General features: G+C 39.1%; 1 pseudogene; it reads right to left on the bottom strand.

Annotated features, from left to right (window-relative positions):
* Nucleotides 1-1,059: 1,059 nt before the first annotated feature.
* On the bottom strand, nt 1,060-17,762 carry LOC149238559 (putative eukaryotic translation initiation factor 5-2; annotated as a pseudogene).
* Between the last annotated feature and the right edge of the window lie 2,567 nt (nt 17,763-20,329).

Genomic DNA, 20,329 nt, shown 5'->3' with positions numbered 1-20,329 from the left:
TACATGCTTCTCTCTTGTTGACAACTAAAGCCAAGGAAAATATATAAGAATATATGGCAACCGGATCAACACTCTGGATGGGGCTCCTATTCCAAACAGTGTGAGGTCTAATTGGGACTTCATATCGGGGAGACCCCCTTGGTTGATGGATTTCCAGCACCCTTCAATACCCTGACAATGGATGGATGTCCACTCGAATTTTAGGATAAACTGAATTTGCAAACAAAACTTTCTTTTCCAAAATTCATCTTACAATATGAATAACTATGAAAATATACATAAGATTATTATAATTTTATTTATAATTATTTAAAAATATAAATTTGATAATTTAATTTTACGTTTACATAAAAAAGATAATAAATAATAAGTAAATAAATAAAATCCTTTTCTCTAAACAATGGAATATATTAATATTGTTAATTATATATTCATTTTTTATAATAGAAAAATAATCATATTCAATATTTGTAGGAAAATTTAAAATATATATTGATTAGTCAAAATAATTTAAAACTAGCAATTGCACCACATTTTGCAAAGGAAACACCATAAGGCGGTAGCATAGGAAAAAGTAGCATAGAAGAAAGAAGATTTCACACAGAAGGATCCATTGAGGAGGAATGGGAGGAAAATTTTGCTTCCATGGAACCAGGTCATGGAGGTTTCAAAGATGTTAATGATAAGAGTGATTAGCATGTAGACACTCCATAAATGCTAGGAAGATGCACGAAAGAGGCAGTTCCAAGGGATGAACCCTCTTGTATCACCAAACTATCATCAATACACATATATATGTAACCCAGCATAATCTATTCTCATATATAAAAAAAATGTTACAGATTGAATTAATAAATTGGGGTGAAAATCCTTTGGTGATTGGTATTAGATGGAAAATCCTGGTGAAAATTGGTTGTTCACAAAAAATACATCCATTCAACTTGGTTGCACAGTGTAGACAAGTAGCTTCAAGACATAAAAGCATCAAAAATTTGGAAACATTACACTAATCTCTTCAGTGACACAACTTAAAGTGGTCAAACATATTTATTTCGCTAACTAATCATCTTCATATTCAGACTCGGTACTTCTAAGCCACTCAACAAATGGCTTAAAATTTTTCCACATTGAAGACTTATTTCCTTGAGAACCCAAAGTATGATTATCATACCACTAGAAAATAACATCTTATTCTAATATGTCATCATCATATAAAACTTTCAGAACCAAATCAACCTCCTTGACTGCATTTGCATGGGCATGCTTACAAATAACATTTATTACATTCAGTAGTAGCAACTGGGAACCTTCATTTTGAAGAGCTTTGGAAAAGTAAATCATTCTCTTTGCAACCTCCTTGGAAAATCCCTTGTCAATGCCCTTAAAAATGGTCTCAAACAATACACTCAACACTTCTCGAGGAGAACCACCGAGAGATTGTATGTACTCTTCCAACTGATTATGAGACTTTTCCATTTAAAGAAAATCATTAAAATCAGCAAGAAGCTTAGCCTAAATGCTTATCCATTTAACTGTCTTCAAGTTTTTCTCATCAACATCACTCTCTTCCTCCTTATCATCACTCTCTGGCATAATTTCTATGGATTTCTAACCATTCTCGGTAGCATGCTTTCTCTCAGGCTCAACCATTGTGTTCTTTGAAACGGTCTTCCCTATAGCCTTCATATCAATGCATTTCTTTGTACCTTCTTGATCCAGGGGGATATTAGTGGCCACCCTTCTATTCCACTTGGATCCCCAACACTATCTCTTTCAGTTTTTCAGTTTCCTCAATTGTAGCATAGTTTACTATTTTTGGCATTTTTCAAGTCCTGAACTTCGGGAGTCGTTTAGAGGCCCTAAATGACGTTTTTAGGGAAAACATAGAGACTAGAAAAGTATCAAATAAATAAGCATATTTGTATTCGGGCTACTCTTCTAAATCTTCAAAATGAGGTATTATGATAGCCAAACAAAGATCGTATGCCAAAGTTACGACCCGAGGAAATTGATGTACCAAATTACCCAAACAGGGCCCACAGTTTTGCCGCTTCAACTCCGGGGTTATGTTTCTAGATGTTTAGGGTTTTCCATTGTTTCTCAATAATAAATAGGCTTTGGAGCCTCATTGTAGCACAATTCAGAGGCATGTAGCCGCAACATCTCTTCTCAGATATAAGCTACCATCGCCCGAGCTAGTCTTATTTACATTCTATTTGTAAGCATATTTCAATATTTGATATTAATGAAATGAAATGTTATTTATGCTGCATATTTTGAACCAGATTTAAACAGGAATGCAACAAATTACAGAGATAACCATAAACACAGAGATGCAGTGGAAATAATACTTCATTTCATTAATGTAAAATACTGAAATATGCTTACAAACAGAATTGGAAATAAACCAGCTAGGGCGATGGTAGCTTATCTCTGAGAAGAGATGTGGCGGCTACATGTCTCTGAACTGTGTTACAATGAGGCTCGAAGGCCTATTTATTGTTGAGAAACAATGGAAAACCCTTAACATCCCAAAACCTAACCCTAGAAGATGAAATGCCAAATTGTGGGCCCCGTTTGGGTAAATTGGTACATCAATTTCCCAGGGTCATAACTTTGGCACCCGATCTCCGTTTGACGTGTACAATAGCTTGTTAGAAAGATCTATCCGAGAAATATAAGTTTGTGAAGAGCAAAATTGGTCCATGGGACCATGCTGCTCCCATATTTCCCAAAAAACGTCGTTTAGGGCCTCAAAACGGCTCCAGAAGTTTAGGACCCGAAAAATTGCTAAAAATAGTAAAATGTGCTACAACTTAGGAAACTGAAAAACTGAAAGAGACAGTTGTGGGGGTCCTAATGGGATAGGTGGGTGGCCACCAACATCCACTTGGATCATTCCTCCCCCCTTACGAATCAATGGTCCCCATTATGTTGAGTTCCTCCATGAGATGAGGAAGCTGCTACTGAACTTGGTCCCTCGTGAGATGTTCTGCAATCTTTGATGTGTCCAGTAATGGTGGGAAGCATGGTCGATGACGGTCCACATTGAACACTCAGTGCAAGTGGAGGAATGGGGGAATGCTGTGCTCCAAAGCATTGTTTCCCATAGCCTTGGTAATGGTGTAAGTACCATGTCGGCGTGGTCGAAGCTTCTGATGGGCTCTTGTAAGGCATTCTTTCTGTAGATGCAACCAGACTTTGTTGCCCACCTGAAGCTTGTGTGGTACCCCTGTGGGTGAGGAGAAGTTGTTCCTGTGTTCTGTCATGACTGTATTCCTTTGTTGCTGCTGCTGCGTGGAGGAACCCTTCGCGGGGGTCATGGATGTCGTGACGATCTTCCCCTTTCTTTGGGAGTGAGCCAGACAGATGAATTTCCTAGTCTGGGAGATGTGCTTGCTACCTTTCTTAGTAGCGATCAAAGAGGTGGCGGTAGGTGGGGCTACCTCTAGTATCCTATATAATGAATTATCCAAAGAAATAATGACAGCGTGAGGCCTTGAATCATACACAGCATGTCGCCTCCACAAGTATGGTTGGCCTAATAATACATCACAAACATCCAGAGGTGTAACATCACACAATACCTCGTCTGTGAAGGGCTTGATGCTGTAGGGAAGGCGGCACTGCTAGCGAACTTTGAGATCTCATCCTTCATGAAGCCACCTGATACTGTACGGCTGCGAGTGTGGTGTAGTTGGTAGGCCCAACCACTTCACGACCTCTACTGAAATGAGGTTCTTTTGGCTACCACTGTCAACAATGAATTGTAGCGGTAAACCCTTCACCCACATCTGTGAGTGGAAAAGACGTTCCCCCTCCTCTAGGTTTTCAGGCTCATTCTTCTAGATCTTGGCGATGGTAATAGTGCGCTGGGCTCTGCATCAATGATATGCTTCCCTTTGCCATTCCCCTTGTCGGTTTTTGACTTAGGGTTAGAACATGCATCTAATTCTGAAGCCTTCAACTCAGCCACTAGTGATTGCTTTGTCCAACACTCACTTGTGTTATGAGTGGGACTCTTGTGGAACTCACACCACTTTCCTATGTCCTTCTTCGGCTTTGTGGTGTTTTTCTTTTCTTGCGGCTTTGACGGGTTGTCTTGGGTCACCCCACCTTGGCTTTGTCCTTTGGTCTTCGGATTCGTAGATCCAAAGTCTTTCTTCTTCTGTTTGAACTTTTGCTCGATTTTGACAGCATATCTGTACGCTGTGCCGAGCGAGGAGATGTTCAGGAACTCCATCTCTTCCTGGATGTATCTGTGTAGGCAGCCGCAATATTTGAGTACCAGATGTAGCTCAGAATCTTTGATACCCAACTGTGTGCGAAGGGTATGAAAAATTTTTGTGAACTCCGACACATCTTGGTCCCTTCTTTGCCGCAGCATGGTCCATTTGATGTATTTGTCCTCATAGCTTTTGACAAGGTAGTACAGCTCCTTGATGGCATCTTGGAATGAATCCCAAGTGGGTGCGGTTGAAAATAGTGAGCCCGTACTTTCATTCTTCTGCTTGCAGTAGGTTTCCCACCAGTCTTTGACGTGGGGGGCTGCTTTGAGAAGAGCGAAAACAATCTTTTCCTGACTCGAAAATTCATGAACAGAAAAATACCCATCTAGTAGATTTAACCATTTATCTATGGCATCTGCATCTATTTGACCCTCGAAGATGGGGATTTCAAAATTAACTTGTACCTTAAAGGATATGGTGTTTCCAGAGTAGTTGTTGGAAGCCGATGCATCGCCTCTGGGTAGCCGCTGAAGGATCTGGGCAAAGTTGTCCATCATCGCATTCCTTTGTTGCTCGAGGGCTTCCTCGAACAAGATTTTGATAGGACCTCCTGCCCCTTCGTTTTCTTCTTGTCTGCCATGGGAGGCCGTCAGGATTTGCGAGGCTGGTCTTCCAAAGGTTCAACTAGTTCAAGCCCTAACTCCTTATATCCTGACCTCGTTGGGGACATGCACAGAAAAACAGAGAGAAGGCAGACCACTCTGATACCACTGATCCAAATTTAAACAGGAACGCAACAAATTACAGAGATAACCATAAACACAGAGATGCAGCGGAAATAATACTTCATTTCATTAATGTAAAATACTGAAATATGCTTACAAACAGAATTGGAAATAAACTAGCTAGGGAAATGGTAGCTTATCTCTGAGAAGAGATGTGGCGGCTACATGCCTTTGAACTATGTTACAATGAGGCGCAAAGGCCTATTTATTGTTGAGAAACAATGGAAAACCCTTAACATCCCAAAACCTAACCCTAGAAGATGAAACGCCAAATTGTGGGCCCCGTTTGGGTAAATTGGTACATTAATTTCACGGGGTCGTAACTTTGGCACCCGATCTCCGTTTGACGCGTACAATAGCTTTTTAGAAAGATCTATCCGAGAAATATAACTTTGGGCAGAGCAACATCGGTCCATGGACCCATGTTTCTCCCAGATTTCCCAAAAACTGTCGTTTAGGGCCTCAAAACGGCTCCAGAAGTTCAGGACCCGAAAAATTGCTAAAATAGTAAACTTTGCTACAATTTAGGAAACTGAAAAACTGAAAGAGACAGTTGTGGGGTCCAAAAGGGATAGGTGGGTGGCCACCAACATCCACCTGGATCATATTTGTATTTATTGTTATATCTGTAATTTGTCGTGTTCCTACTTAAATTTGGGTCAGTGGTATCAGAGAAATTTTATCTTTCTATGTTTTTCTTTGCATGTCCCCAACGAGGTCAGGATATGAGTTACAACTTGAACTGGTTGAACCTTTTCAAGACCAACCTCACAAATCTCGATGGCCTCCCATGGGGGAAGAAAAGAAAGACAAGGGAGCAAGAGATCCTTTCAAAATATTTCTCGAAGAATCCCTCAAGCAACAGAGGAATGCGATGATGGACAACTTTGCCCAGATCCTTCAGTGGCTACCCAAGGGTGACACATCTATTTCTAACAGCTACTCTGGAAGCGCCACACCCTTTAAGGTACAAATTAACTTTGACATTCCGATATTTGAGGGTCAAATAGATGTGGATGCCACAGATAAATGGTTAAATCTGCTAAAATGATATTTTTTTGTTCATGATTTTTCCAACCAGGAAAATATTACTTTTGCTCTTCTCAAAGCTGCCCCCCATGTCAAGAACTGGTGGGAAACCTACTATGAGCAGAAGGATGAAAGTACGCCCTCACTGTTTTCGGCTGCACCCACTCGGGATTCATTCCTGGACGTCGTCAAGGAGCGGTACTACCATGTCGAGGGATATGAGGATAAATACATGAAGTGGACCACAATGTGACAAGGAAGGGACCAAGATGTTCCGAAGTTTACCAATGTTTTCATACCCTTCATACGAAGTTGGGTATCAAGGATTCTTAGAAACATTTGGTACTCAACTACCGCGGGTGCCTACATAGGTACATCCAGGATGAGATAGAGTTCTTGGACATCTCCTCGCTTGGCACGACATACTGATATGTTGTTAAGATTAAGCAGAAGCTTAAACAGAAAAATTGAGACTTTAGATCTGTGAATACGAAGCAAGGGAATGCGCACCAAAACTGTAAAGAAAAGGGAAAGGCCAATGTAGGGTGACCTAGGTGAACCCGCCGAAGCCGCGGGCAAAGAACAACACCACAATGACAAAGAAGGACATTGGAAAGTGATTTGAGTTCCATAAGAGCTCCACTCACAACACAAGTGAGTGACGAGCCAAGCAATCATTGGTGGCCGAGCTAAAGGCTTATGAGTTTGACGCATGTTCTGTCTCTAAGTCAGAACCCAATAAGGGGAATGAAAAAGGGAATCTGATTATTGATGAGGAGCCCAGTGCCACTTTGGCCACCACCAAGATCTAGAAGAGGGGGAGTGCCTATTCCACTCACAGATGTGGGTGAAGGGTTCTCCGCTGGAGTTCATTATTGATAGTGGGAGCCAAAAGAACCTCATTTTAGCAGAGGTCATGAAACAGCTGGGCCTACCGACTACAACACATCCGAAGTCGTATACCATCGGGTGGCTTCACCAAGGATGAGATCTATATGTCAACCAGTAGTGTCGCCTTCCCTACAACATCAAGCCCTTCACGGATGAGGTACTATGTGATGTCGCTCCTCTTGAAGTTTGTGATGTATTATTAGGGAAACCATACTTATGGAAGTGACATGTTGTATATGAGTCTACACCTCGCCCTGTTATTATTTATTTGGGTACTAAGTTATACAGGATACCGAAGGTAGCCCCACCTACTGCCATCTCTTTTATCTCTACTAAGCAATGCAATAAGGTCATCTCCTAGACTGGGAAATTTGTTTTCTTTTTGATTCGCTCTCAAAGTAAGGGGAAGGTCATAGCCACATCCATGGCCCCCGGGAAGGGTTCCTCCAAGCAGTAGAAGCAAGTGGATATGGTCATGGAAGAATATAGGGACATATTCTCCTCACCCATAGGGGTACCCTTGCATTGTCAGGTCAAGCATTCAATTGATCTGACTCCCGAAGCACCTCTAATCAACAGGTCGATATATCTTCGCTCCATTCTAGAAAATGAGAGGTCAAGTGGCAAATCCAGGATTTTCTGTAGAAATGGCACATCTGACCAAGTTCCTCACCTTGTGGGAGCTCGATTGTACTTGTACAGAAGAAGGATGGGACCTGGAGGCTCTGCATTGATTATCAGGCACTAAACAAAATCACTTTCAGGAACAGGTATCCGATCCCATGGATTGATGTCCTACTGGACCAACTCAAGGGGGCCACGCATTTCAGCAAGATCAATTTGAAATCTAGTTATCACCAGGTTCCAATGGAGCCCACAGATGTATGGAAGACTGCCTTTAAATCCAAGGAAGGCATTTTTGAGTGGTTGGTTATGTCCTTCAAGTTAACAAATGCCCTTGCTACTTTTATGAGGCTAATGGATGACATCTTGCGGCCCTTCACCAACTCGTTCGTGGTGGTTTATCTGGGCGACATCCTCATCTTTAGCAAGAGTTGGGAAGAACACTTGCAACACATTTGGCAGGTCCTTCAAACCCTTTGGTAACACAAACTATGTGCCAAATTAGGGAAATACACCTTTGGCATGAGCCAGGTCCAATACTTGGGATACATCATAGATATGTATGGCATGCATGTGGACCTAACCAAGATCCAAGTCATTCAGGATTAGCCAGCCTTGACCACTCTAATGGAGTTTCATAGCTTTTTTGGCCTTACAAATTTCTATCGGAGGTTCGTGCTGGGATTCTCCCATATCAATTGGCATTTTAGTCAGATTACTAATGGTGGGGTGAAAGAAAAGTTTTCTTGGTCTGTGTCCCAACAGAAGGCGTTCATTTAGTTGAAGCATTGCCTCTGCTCTACACTGGTACTCGCACTTCCAGACCTGCAACAACTATTTGAAATCGAGACAAACACCTTAGACTATGTTATTGGTGCAGTCCTCCCCCAACATGAGAATCTAGTGGCCTATCATAGTGAGACATTTTCCGATATAACTTGGAAGTACCCCACCTATGATAAAGAGATGTATTCCATCGTGCAGGCTTGCCGACAATGGAAGCACCACATTCTAAGAAGGAGATGATCATCCACACTGATGACCAACCTCTTCAGTTTATACATACACAAGGTAAGTTGTAGAACGATCACCATCAGAAGTGGTCTACATATCCGTAAAAATTCCACTTGAACATTAAATACAAAAAGGGTAGCACCAATCATGTTGTAGACTACCTCAACCGGCCCCCAGTTGCAACACTGACTACTGTTCTCAACTCTTGTGGTCACGAGACCTCTAGATGGATACAACTATACAAAAATGATCCAGAGTTCACCTCGACATACCAGATGATAGTAGCTGGCAAGAAATTTCATGATTTCCACCTCCAGGACACATTATTACGCTACCTTGGCCACCTTTGTGTTCCTTCAAGCGATCGTGTTAATATGATTTGGGAGGCACACTACAGTCGGGTCACAGGACATTTTGGTGTGGAGAAAATTGTGGTTGTACTACAAAATTACATTTATTGGCCCAAACTTCAACTGGATTTTGGGAAATATATCAAACCTCGCACTGCCTACGCCATCGCCAAGCCAACCATCAAGAAGCAAGGCCTGTACACTCCTTTGCCTACTCCCAATCAGCCGTGGGAATCCATATCCATTGACTATATGTTTGGCCTCCCTTCTACTGAGCATGGTAATGACTGTGTATTTGTGGCCGTGGAATTTTTTTCTAATATGGCTATATTGGTGGCCTGCAAGAATAGTATCACAGTAGAGGACACTGCCAAACTCTTTTTTGAATGAGTATGGGTACATTTTGGGATCCCGCAGACCATTATATTAGATCAGGATAGCAGGTTCCTGAGAACATTTTGGTCAAGGCTTTGGACACTATTGAACACCAAGCTCTCCAAATCGACTACCTTCCATCCTCAGGCTGAAAGCTAGAGGAAGATTGTTAATAGGATGATAGTTACTCCACATGTACAACTCCAAGCATCCTCGAACCTAGGATGAGAGTCTTCCATATGTTCAACACAGTTATAATAGAGCTCTCCATAGCTTGACTAATCACAGTCCCTTTCAAGTGGGTCTAGGATTTAAACCATTGTGTCTGATTGATGTTGCCATGCCTCATGCGACTACACAGACATAATCCACACATGTACCGTCTGAGGCTGATAAAGCAACCAGATTTATTGAATGCATCCAACACATCCACCAGCAGGTTCATGACATCCTAGAGGAGTCAAATGCCAAGTACAAGTAGTGACATGATCAAAATTGGGTTCCGCACAAGTTTTAGGTGGGCGACAAAGTTTGGTTGCATTAGTAGAAAGAACACCTTACTGGAGCACATCGGAAGCTCATACCAATCTGATATGGTCCTTACACCATTAATAAGGCTATGGGAGACAATGATTTTGAGCTCAGAATTCCCCCATTCCTTGGCCTGCACCCATTATTCAATTTCAAACTGCCTTTGACCATACTTCCCACCATTGCTAGACACATCATACATTGTAGAACAACTCACACCAACATATTTAAACCCAGACTGCATGGAACATGCCACAACTAATCAGATTATGGACACGCAGTTCAATAACACTCACCAAAAAAAGATCCAACTATATTGGATTGTCAAATCTGGCCAACTCATGCACCAAGGCAAGTTCAATAGAAGTTTCCCCATCTCATGGAGGCAGTCAACGAAATGGGCACCATTTCTTCCTAAGGGGGGAGGGTTGATCCAGGTGGATATTGGTGGGAACCCTGCTATTCCACTTGTACCCCCAACACTGTCTCTTTCAGTTTTTCAGTTTCCTTAATTGTAGCACAACTTACTATTTTTGGCATTTTTTTGGCCCTTAAACTTCTGGAACCGTGTTGAGGCCCTAAACGAAGTTTTCAGGGAAAACAGAGAGATAATATTAATTACAAATGGGGTGACCGATTTATTTTCGGCCTATTCTTCTAGATATTTGAAACGAGTTATTATGATAGCCAAATCGAAATCGTATGCCAAAGTTACAACCTCGGGAAATTGATGTACCAATTTACCCAAACAGGGTCCACAGTTTTGGCGCTTAATCTCCTAGGGTTAGGTTTCTGGATGTTTAGGGTTTTCCATTGTTTCTCAATAATAAATAGGCTTTGGAGCCTCATTTTAAGATAGTTTAGAGGCATGTAGCTGCCACATCTCTTCTGAGAGATAAGCTACCATCACCCAAGCTAGTCTTATTTCCATTTTGTTTGTAAGCATATTTCAGTGTTTGATATTAATGACATGAAGTGTTATTTATGTTGCATTTTTGTATTTATGGTTATATCTGTAATTTCTTGCGTTCCTGTTTAAATTCGGATCACTTCTTCAAGTATAATTAATAGTGACCATTTCACTGGTAGCAAGAGTTAGTTGCTCCTTGATCCTCTTCTAAGCAAACCTCAACAGAGGTGTTAGTCTGGCATTCCACTCCATCATCATCTTCCTCGTTGCGTAAGTCATAGATCCCTTGAGGAGATTTTTCATCCTCATCAAAAGACTCCTTATACACTATGCTTTCCTATGCTACTACCTTATGGTGTTTCGTTTGCAACATATGGTGCAATTTCTAGTCATACAATTTATAAATGCAATTGTTAATGTATAAAAATAATTGGGTATACTTTTTTTTTTAACATAAGTATGAAAAATACCCAATGACATTGTTATGAAGTACTAAGTAAATCATGATATTCAATGTTCAAATCCTTGTGGGTCAAACAAAAAAAATCATAAATATGAAAAATATGATATTTCTTTAGTGAGAATAGTCTAAAGGAGTAATAATGTGTCTGTTAAAGTTCCAAGTTTTAAATCATGTAGTTACACATCCAACCATACTAAAGATTGTGAACTTAAAAATAAAAGAAATAAAAAAATACTATAAATTTATTATTGTGGCCCAAGTCAGATACAATCCCAACACTGTAAATTTATTGTTTCATTCTAACAAAATCCAAATGGATAGATTCCAACTTGAAAATGCTCATTATATTATTTAATAGATGGATTCACTTTGTGCATTGTTTTTCATTCATCCAGATTTAAAGTTCCTTCTTTAAATTCTTCTTTCCAATGTAGTCATCATTTCGCTCAAAGAAATTCATAAATAACACAAAAACCCCAAATAATGTCATTGCCATTGTAATCTGCTAAACGCATCCATCATGGAAATATATATATATATTAAGTCAAAGCATACAAATACAATAGTAGGGACAATGAAAGATCTACTTATTTCCTGAATGGTGAAACAAAGAAGTCATAAATCGCTCTACTACATATATTAAGTACTCTAGCCATCCTCTAGAAAAAAGAAGTACCCAATTTACATAGTTATCCTAAGTACTTTGTCCATCCTCCAAAAAGAAAAGCAATACCCAATTTACATAGTTTTTGCACAGAGAATGCTATATTGCACAAATACATAGGAGCCAAAGTTTGCATAATCTAAAAAACTGACCAAACATGCCTGCTATAGATCTTAATTGAGGAGCATAGAGGCTAGAAGCATCTGCCTTCACCTCTATTGCCTCTGCTGCTCCCATCATTATCATGATAAGGGCCAAGAGAGTTTTTGATGCATACTTGCCTAATCCTGCAACTTTTTTCTCAGACTCACTGGAAATATGTTGTTGCTAGCAGATACTGCAAGTCCAAACCTAAATCATAACTCTTTCCAAGAAAATTTCATATAGACCACCTCAAATTTCAATCAACAATCTCTCTTCCCAACTTAGATATGTGAGAAGACCAGGAGAGTGGATCATATTAATCTCCTCCGCTCTTGCAGCTTCCAATGGAGAACTAAAGCCTACCCCACAAACATAGTATAAAATATATGCCATGTGATATTAAATGATTGCCAAAGATTTATGCACAACTGACAGTTGGGTGGGCACTAGTTAGGCTGGACGTCCTTTGTGACATCGTTTCTTTGGTATATGTTGCTAATTCGTCTATTGTGTGATGCCTGTTGGTTTTAACACTACTCTACCCTAGGGTAGGGTCAAGAAATGGCCACATTATTGGGGACATTTTAATGTGGTGGTTATTTTTTTTTAGAAATTTGATGAATTTTTTGGTGAAAGTTTGATTAATAGTTCATTTATTAGTTGCAATGACTTGTTTGAAACCCACTTTGCAATGTTGGTCCTTTATTATTGGATTTCGATACTTTTGCGTACTTTTTTTTTGTTGTTTTCTTTTTTGTTGCCACCTTAAATTGAATTTTAGCTTTTTTAAACATTTAACATTTTCAAGTAGTTGCACTTTGTTAGGGTACTTAAGTGACCCTATACAATTTACTATCTTGGAAAAGGAAAGTTGCAATTTGTTTTTACAAAGGTTCTTTTATCATTATCAATGATAAGAAAATTGGATGGATTGGATACAAATTAAGTTATCATATTTTTAGTGAATGTATGCGTGGTACCTATAACAATTGAGGTCTAAATTACTAGTTGCTTCATCCTAGTCGTCATTTGTATGAGGGGAGCTTTGCTTCATTATTTCCATTATATCCTTGTTGATAAACTGCTAATATTCTTTAAGCCTAGCTTTGATTGAGTTCTATGTAGTCTTTTTGTTTGAGGCAGTGGATGGAGTGTCCTTGTGAAGATTATGGACCAAGTTGAGTTGGCTTTGATGGTGTTAATTATTTTTTTCTCATCATATTATTTGCATGTTGATAAATTCATAGATGCGAAGTTGGCGAAAGAAATGAACATTTTTTTACTATATAGATTCCTTGCATCTTCTCAATATTGTGTGCAATTTCCAATGCATCTCTTTTTTTATGTGATTTTGGATTTTCAAAACCAAACTTGAAATGGAAATCTAAATCTGCAGAATCTACCTTCAACAAAGAAGCAATTACAATGTCGTTGCTAGGGTTGAGTTCCCAAATTTTCAAACTGGAATGGATTCACATTTAGCATAGGAGTTCTCTCATCCAACGAGAAAAGGTAGAATTTTGTATATAGGCTATAGTATAAAGTTTCTTCTCCATAGAAATATCGCTCCAACACCGAGCCTTCGCAAATATCTTTTTGCGGACCAGTTCCAAAAATAAGCACATTGAACTGGACAGACAAATTATAAACACAAAGACCCAAATTGAACTTCACTTGTAGCATGATATATTCCATAAATTATGCAATATCTAGATCTAAATACTAAGTCTACTTCACAATTTCAATTGCCCAATGTCCAAGAGAAACATACAAGAATTTAAACAGAGTGTAAAATATAATAGTTTACCCCCATAGAAAGATACGAAACCAAAATCCCTCTAACACCAAACCTTCCTTAAATAGCCCCAGAGGAAAGAACACAAGACAGTTAAGTGGATTCATTGAAGAGATTACTGTAATATTTCCAAATTGCTAATGCTTTTATATCCTCAAGTTACCTCAAGATTTTCCATTTTGTCGCATATAAAAAAAATTGACTTGTTTCTAAACTTTGCAGACATATAACCCTGGAAATTAAGCTACTGAGTGGGGGAGATGATTCATAAAACTATGTCAATGCCTGAAATTTAGAGGTTATATTGAATGAAATCAAGTATCTACATTTGTTACTTATATCCAATAGTAGGAATGTTTTTAATATATTTCATAGTTATTCCTAGGACATGGGCATAGATCTTTGGTTTTAGGTAGAGTTTGTTGGATATATACTATAATGTGGAGTATGGTAGACTATATTTGTGTTGATATGAGATCAATTATTAATGTAGAATGTGATATCCAGTTGGCCTTACCTTGGTGTCATCTTGGGTTGTGTATCCTACAGAATCAAGAATGCACAATTTACATCATATGGGAAAACATATCATGTGCCCAAGAATGATGGCAAGAACAATGGCTCTTCAAAACATTAGTGTGAGCAACCATCATTATGCTTTCTACAGATATAAGATGTCAAAATTGCTTACTAAAATAGAAAGACGAAGCAATGTCATCAAGACCAATATCGTTAATATGGTAGATGTGGCAAAAGCCCTTGGAAGGAAACCTTCTTATACGACGAAGTTCTTTGGATGTGAATTGGGTGTCAAGTCAAAGTTTGACGAGAAGACTAGAACTTTTAATGTTAATGGACCCTATGAAAATGCAAAGATAATTTCTTTGTTGGAAGTTTTTATAAAAAGATATGTCCAGTGCTACGAATGTGGAAATATGGAGACAAAAATTATAATATCAAAGACACAAATGAAATCCTTGCGATGTGTTGCATGTGGGTGAATTACTGATGTAGATATGAGGGATAAGATGACTACTTTTATTTTGAAAAATCATTCGGAACAAAAGAAGGGAGGAAGTATAAGCCCTAGAGTGATTCTTCAGTATTGTTAATGCATGGATTATTATAAGCTCTAGTTTGTTATTTCTAGGTTGGCATTAATTTTCATAGGGTAGAAGGAAAAAAACCATGGATTATGGCTAGACTTCCTGATAGGTGAAAGGTATAAAAAAATCAGAGTAGTTTTCTTGCAAAGGAGACAAAAGAATGAATAAAACCCTAGAGTCCTTGTAACTACCTCCTCCCACATTTACCCACTTTCTCCAGTTTTCCCAGGGTAAACATGAGATGAGGGTCACTATGATAAGACTCAGCCTCCTATATGACCTTAAGGAAATGGAGTCGACAACTTAATACCTTACTGACTTCCCTCGGGTGCTACAATACCTCTTGAAGAAACCCAACCCCTCTAGGTGTCCAACCCTTGAGATAACTCTCTTTTTCACTGACCTAGATCCTCATTCGTTCCCTTGCCAAGGCATGCAAGTGAGTGTAGCCCTTCAAGTGTACTGATAAGCCTGCATCCATGTGACTGTGGACTTTTTTAGTCAGTTCTATACCATTGACCTTGAATTCTGAGCCACTTTTTCAAAGCCGGGACTCAGGCCTCTTCCCAAAACTTAGTGAAACTTACATAAGTGATAAATGACATAGAAACAAAGCTTATAAACAAAAACTTGAACCAGGACTTGACCTAACCCCTCCCAACCGGGGCTAAAATTCCATCAAACACATGGTGAACATACAACCTAGAGGCCAAGAATGCATATCTGAACATAAGGATTTGAAAACTTATCTGAGATTTAATAAGAAGGGTTTATGCCTTCTCACAATAGCTATCATAACACTGGTTAGGTCATGCATTCATTAACTAGACATTCATTGAGTGAATTGTGATAAGATCTATACTTAGATTTTTCAATTAACCATGCTTATAACAAGATAAATAACAATGATAGAACAAACATTTAAGCCATATAATATCAAACACATTTACTCATCAAAACAAGAGGAACTTAGCTCTTATTAACCATATGAAAAATCCAACCAAGTCAGGGACTTCTGCATACCACCCAACCATATATTGGGCTAAACTAAATCTTTCTTTCAGCCAATCACCCCCGTGCCATATTCCAAGCATGAATGTGGGATCTCATGGGATAGAACCATCCATAAAAAACCAAGGGAATCCAATGGTTAAACCACCTCCACCCTCACCATACCGTGATCTCACCTAAATTGGTCATGAGATCACAAAACCAAACTGAGCTTGGATTCCTCAAAATTCCCTCACTATCCCTTGAAGAAATTTCCTATCTCCACCCACCTTTTGAGGGCTTTGTGGAGAAAAACATCTCCACCCCTAACCCTTGGAATTTTTCTAAGACCACCTCACCTTAATCCAAAACCTTCCGTAAATCCATAGCTCAACCGAGAAAGAATCCCATCACACCATGGATATCCGTAAATGGAAGGGAAAGGATGAAACCACTATCAAAACCCAGCAAAATCCATGCCACCAATAGCAAAGAAACCAAAATATACACATGCATATGCCATGCAATCCAAAACTAACTAGGAGACCATACATGCAATAGGTTACCTGCAATTATTACTGCTAAAGCTGCATGATCCAACCTTTCTTTACTTTATCCTTGCTTTCCTTTGCTTTCCATGTCCTTCCTTTGCTTTCTTTCTTTTATTCTCTTTTTGATTCTCTTCTCCTCTTTGAGACTAACTTCGAAACTAAACTGACAAAAGGTTGTGAACTGAGCCTCTGAATCCTTTTTATCATTGATGCCTCTAATTTCTTCAATTTCCATTATTTTCTTTCAATTTCCTCCTTACATGCCACTTGTGACCTTTCACCTCCCTTTTCTCCTATTTTCCTTTATTTTCATAAAAATATGCCAATTAATGCCTCTTTGTCTTTTCAAATCCTTTTCCACTGCCTTTTCCAATTTCTCTTTAGCCATAAATGCAACAAGTGATGCCCACTAAGATATTTTTCCCAACATTCAACTTGGAATAAGTATCCAATGGCCTTGGTATTATTTTTCCTTTATTAACTTTATTACATGAACTTTTAACTTGGGATTGTTACAGACCCCTCCCCCTTAGGGGAACACCATCCTCAATGGTCTATGACACCTACAACCAACAATTCCGCTGAAAACCAAAACATACTTCCCATGGAGCTTTATAAGTTAGCTCGTTTCATTATTTACAATGATCAACCTATTGAAAACATGACAATCATACTGTGTACTAGAGCTTTATAAATCCAGTGCGATACAATATTTACAGTAATACACACATATATACATATGCACATTTTCTCAACCAGCAAATAAAATGATATGATGCTCGCATAAAAAATGAGAGAATTCAGAGGCTCACACCTCCACCCTCAAAGTAATACCAAGATTCACCTCCTTCCTAGCAAGTCCAGGATCTAATGCCAAAGTCAAACCTGCATCCAGTATCCAACGTTATGATCCTTGCGCTACATGTTCCCTCAGTGAACAGTTACCGACTCATTATTCCAGGGCACACTCCCACTGTGCATTTGATTCCATCTGGCAATGCTAATGACCAGAAAAAATTTATCACTTGGCCTTCCCTTATCTACTACATAGTTCCTCAGGCAATCTAATCACCCCCTTCCATGTAGTCACTCACCTTCCAAGTTCCTCGACAACCCCTTTCCCAGACAATCCATCCCTTGGTAAGATTTCCTCGCATTGGAAGGTCCAAAAAATAAGGCATATCCCTGCCTCAAAATCATCATACCAATCGTAGCAATCAATGGACATTATTGGGTACTGGTGTCCCACAAGGGGCCTACTCCTGAATTCTTTACCATCATACCACTACCTGTTCCAATTCCTTTTGTCATTGTTGCTAATTCTTGCAGTCAATTTCAACCATCCAGCCTGGGCATTTCCATGCTTTCCTGTACCAAGCACATAATTTCCATTAGACTAAAAAGGAATTGAAATAAGTTCAAATCATACCTCATTAGTGGCCCGTTAATAAGGTACACTTGCAATTTCGTTTACTTCCTGTCACAACAAGTCAAACCAAATCTTTGACCAAATCATCATGTATAAACATATCACATATGTTTCACTCAAACTCAACCATCATAAATAAAAATCATAGATCACATGCAACCATCATAAATAAGAGTCATAGATCACACATATAGTTAAAATTGAAATAAAATATCTATACTTATATTTCAAATGGTTCTTTACTTTTTCCTTTGTTCTTCATCGTTTCCCTACACACATTGAATCGATTTCCAAACCTAGCAAGAAACTAGTGCCTTTCCTTTAAGAAACAACGAAATCTAGAGACTAAACTGCCTCCTCCCTCAATATTATCAATAGGGGTATCCTAAGACTAAACCGCCTCAACCCTCAATAACAACAACAAGGGAATCCAGAGACTAAACCGCCTCAATTCTCAATATCAACAACAAGGGAAACAAAAACTAAATCGCCTCAACTCTCAATATCAACAACAAGGGCATCCAAAGAGTAAACCACTTCAACCCTTGATAGCAACAGGGGTATCCCAAGACTAAACTACCTCAACCATCAATATCAACAAGGATATCCCGAGACTAAACCACCTCAACCCTTAATAGAAACAACAAGGCCCAGACAGTCTCATACCTGCCTATCTTATCATATTTCACAACACATACACATACACAGTGTACAACACAACACATACACCAACACCCACTGTACGACATGACACATACACCTACACTTGGTGTACAACACGACACACACACCTACACCCAGTATACAACACAACACATACACCTACACCCAGTGTATGACACAACACATACACCTACACCCAGTGTATGACACAACACATACACCTACACCCAGTGTACAACACAACACATACACCTACACCTGGTGTACAACACAACACATACACCTACACCCAATGTACAACATGACACATAAACTTACACCCGGTGTACAACAAAATACATATATGTACACACCATACAATACCACGAATACACATGTTGTAATACAACGCCTGCACAATACTCGTAAAACCATACCAAATATACACAACATGTAAGATGTGTGCACAATACCACATTTTCACAATGCCACATGCACGTGTACACAACACCCAATGTACACAGCACCACCTGCACAACATGTACACAACACCACATGCACACAGTGCCACATGTACAACATGTACATAACACCACATGCACAGAATACCAAATGTACAACATGCACACAACACCATATGTACATAGCACCACATATCTAACATGCCCACGACACCATATGTACACAACACTGCATATACAACATGTACGCAACACCAAATGTACATAACACCATATGTACATAGCACTATATATACACAATACCATATATGTAGCATGCACACAATATTATATGTACACAATACCGCATATGCAACAACCACACAACACTATATATGCAACATGCACACAACACCATAGGTACATCGTGTACAACAAATACACAACAATAGTATTGCACATCCAGAAACCACACTGTCTCTACCAAGCAACCTTACTTATGGTGTCTTGTCCATGCTTGTCCCAACATGCCACAGATCACATTTCTTTCATTCCATTGATGTATCCTTTAGCATTAGCAATCCATAACATAAGCATAGGCATAGTACAAGCACATAATACTAAATCATATCCACATGATACTAACCTCATAAATATGTCAAGGCTACTCTTCCCACTTGATTCCTCATAAACCAGAGACCTCTTCATGTCATTCACCTGCATAAGCAATCATTCCTCCACAAGAATGATCCTTAACAACCCTATCAAATAATGACATACATACATACATGTATACATATATAGACATCAACATAATCATAATCACAACATAATTACCAGATATCACAAGGTCAAGGTTAAGAGAACTCCCTTTATCCGTGCACAACATGCACAACATTGAGAACAACAATTCCCAATATAGCCAAGGCATCTGATGCCTCAAATCCATTTACTTTACCTTTCTTGTTACCTTTCTCATGATTGTCCTGCCACTATCCATTTACCCCAATGGACCCAACTAGTCCAACTAGTTATCATATTCTTGCCTTCAACTTCCCTTATGCATGCATCGGGCTTCATCTGAGTCTTATATTACTTGTTAGGTTTCATTCATCTCTCCTTGAGCTCCATTAACTTTCCTCTTTTCCAAACTAATTCCCAAGACCCTCAAAACATGAAAGGTAAGAACCAGAAACAAGAAAAAATAAAACCATGAAACACCAATAGCAACACGACACCACAAACAAGGTGGCAAGGCCTTGCATCAGATGCAATCAAAACCCATAAATCAATCTCAAACAAATCACAAAATACTAAAGGCACAAAACTCCCAACAAACACCATGACTCAACCCCATGGGTTCCCAA

This window comes from Pinus tabuliformis, chromosome 8 (genome assembly GCF_031772625.1).
Source record: "Pinus tabuliformis cultivar Carrire ecotype Pingquan chromosome 8, CPIR1, whole genome shotgun sequence".
Taxonomy (NCBI): domain Eukaryota; kingdom Viridiplantae; phylum Streptophyta; class Pinopsida; order Pinales; family Pinaceae; genus Pinus; species Pinus tabuliformis.
This window is presented reverse-complemented; position numbering and strand designations above follow the sequence as displayed.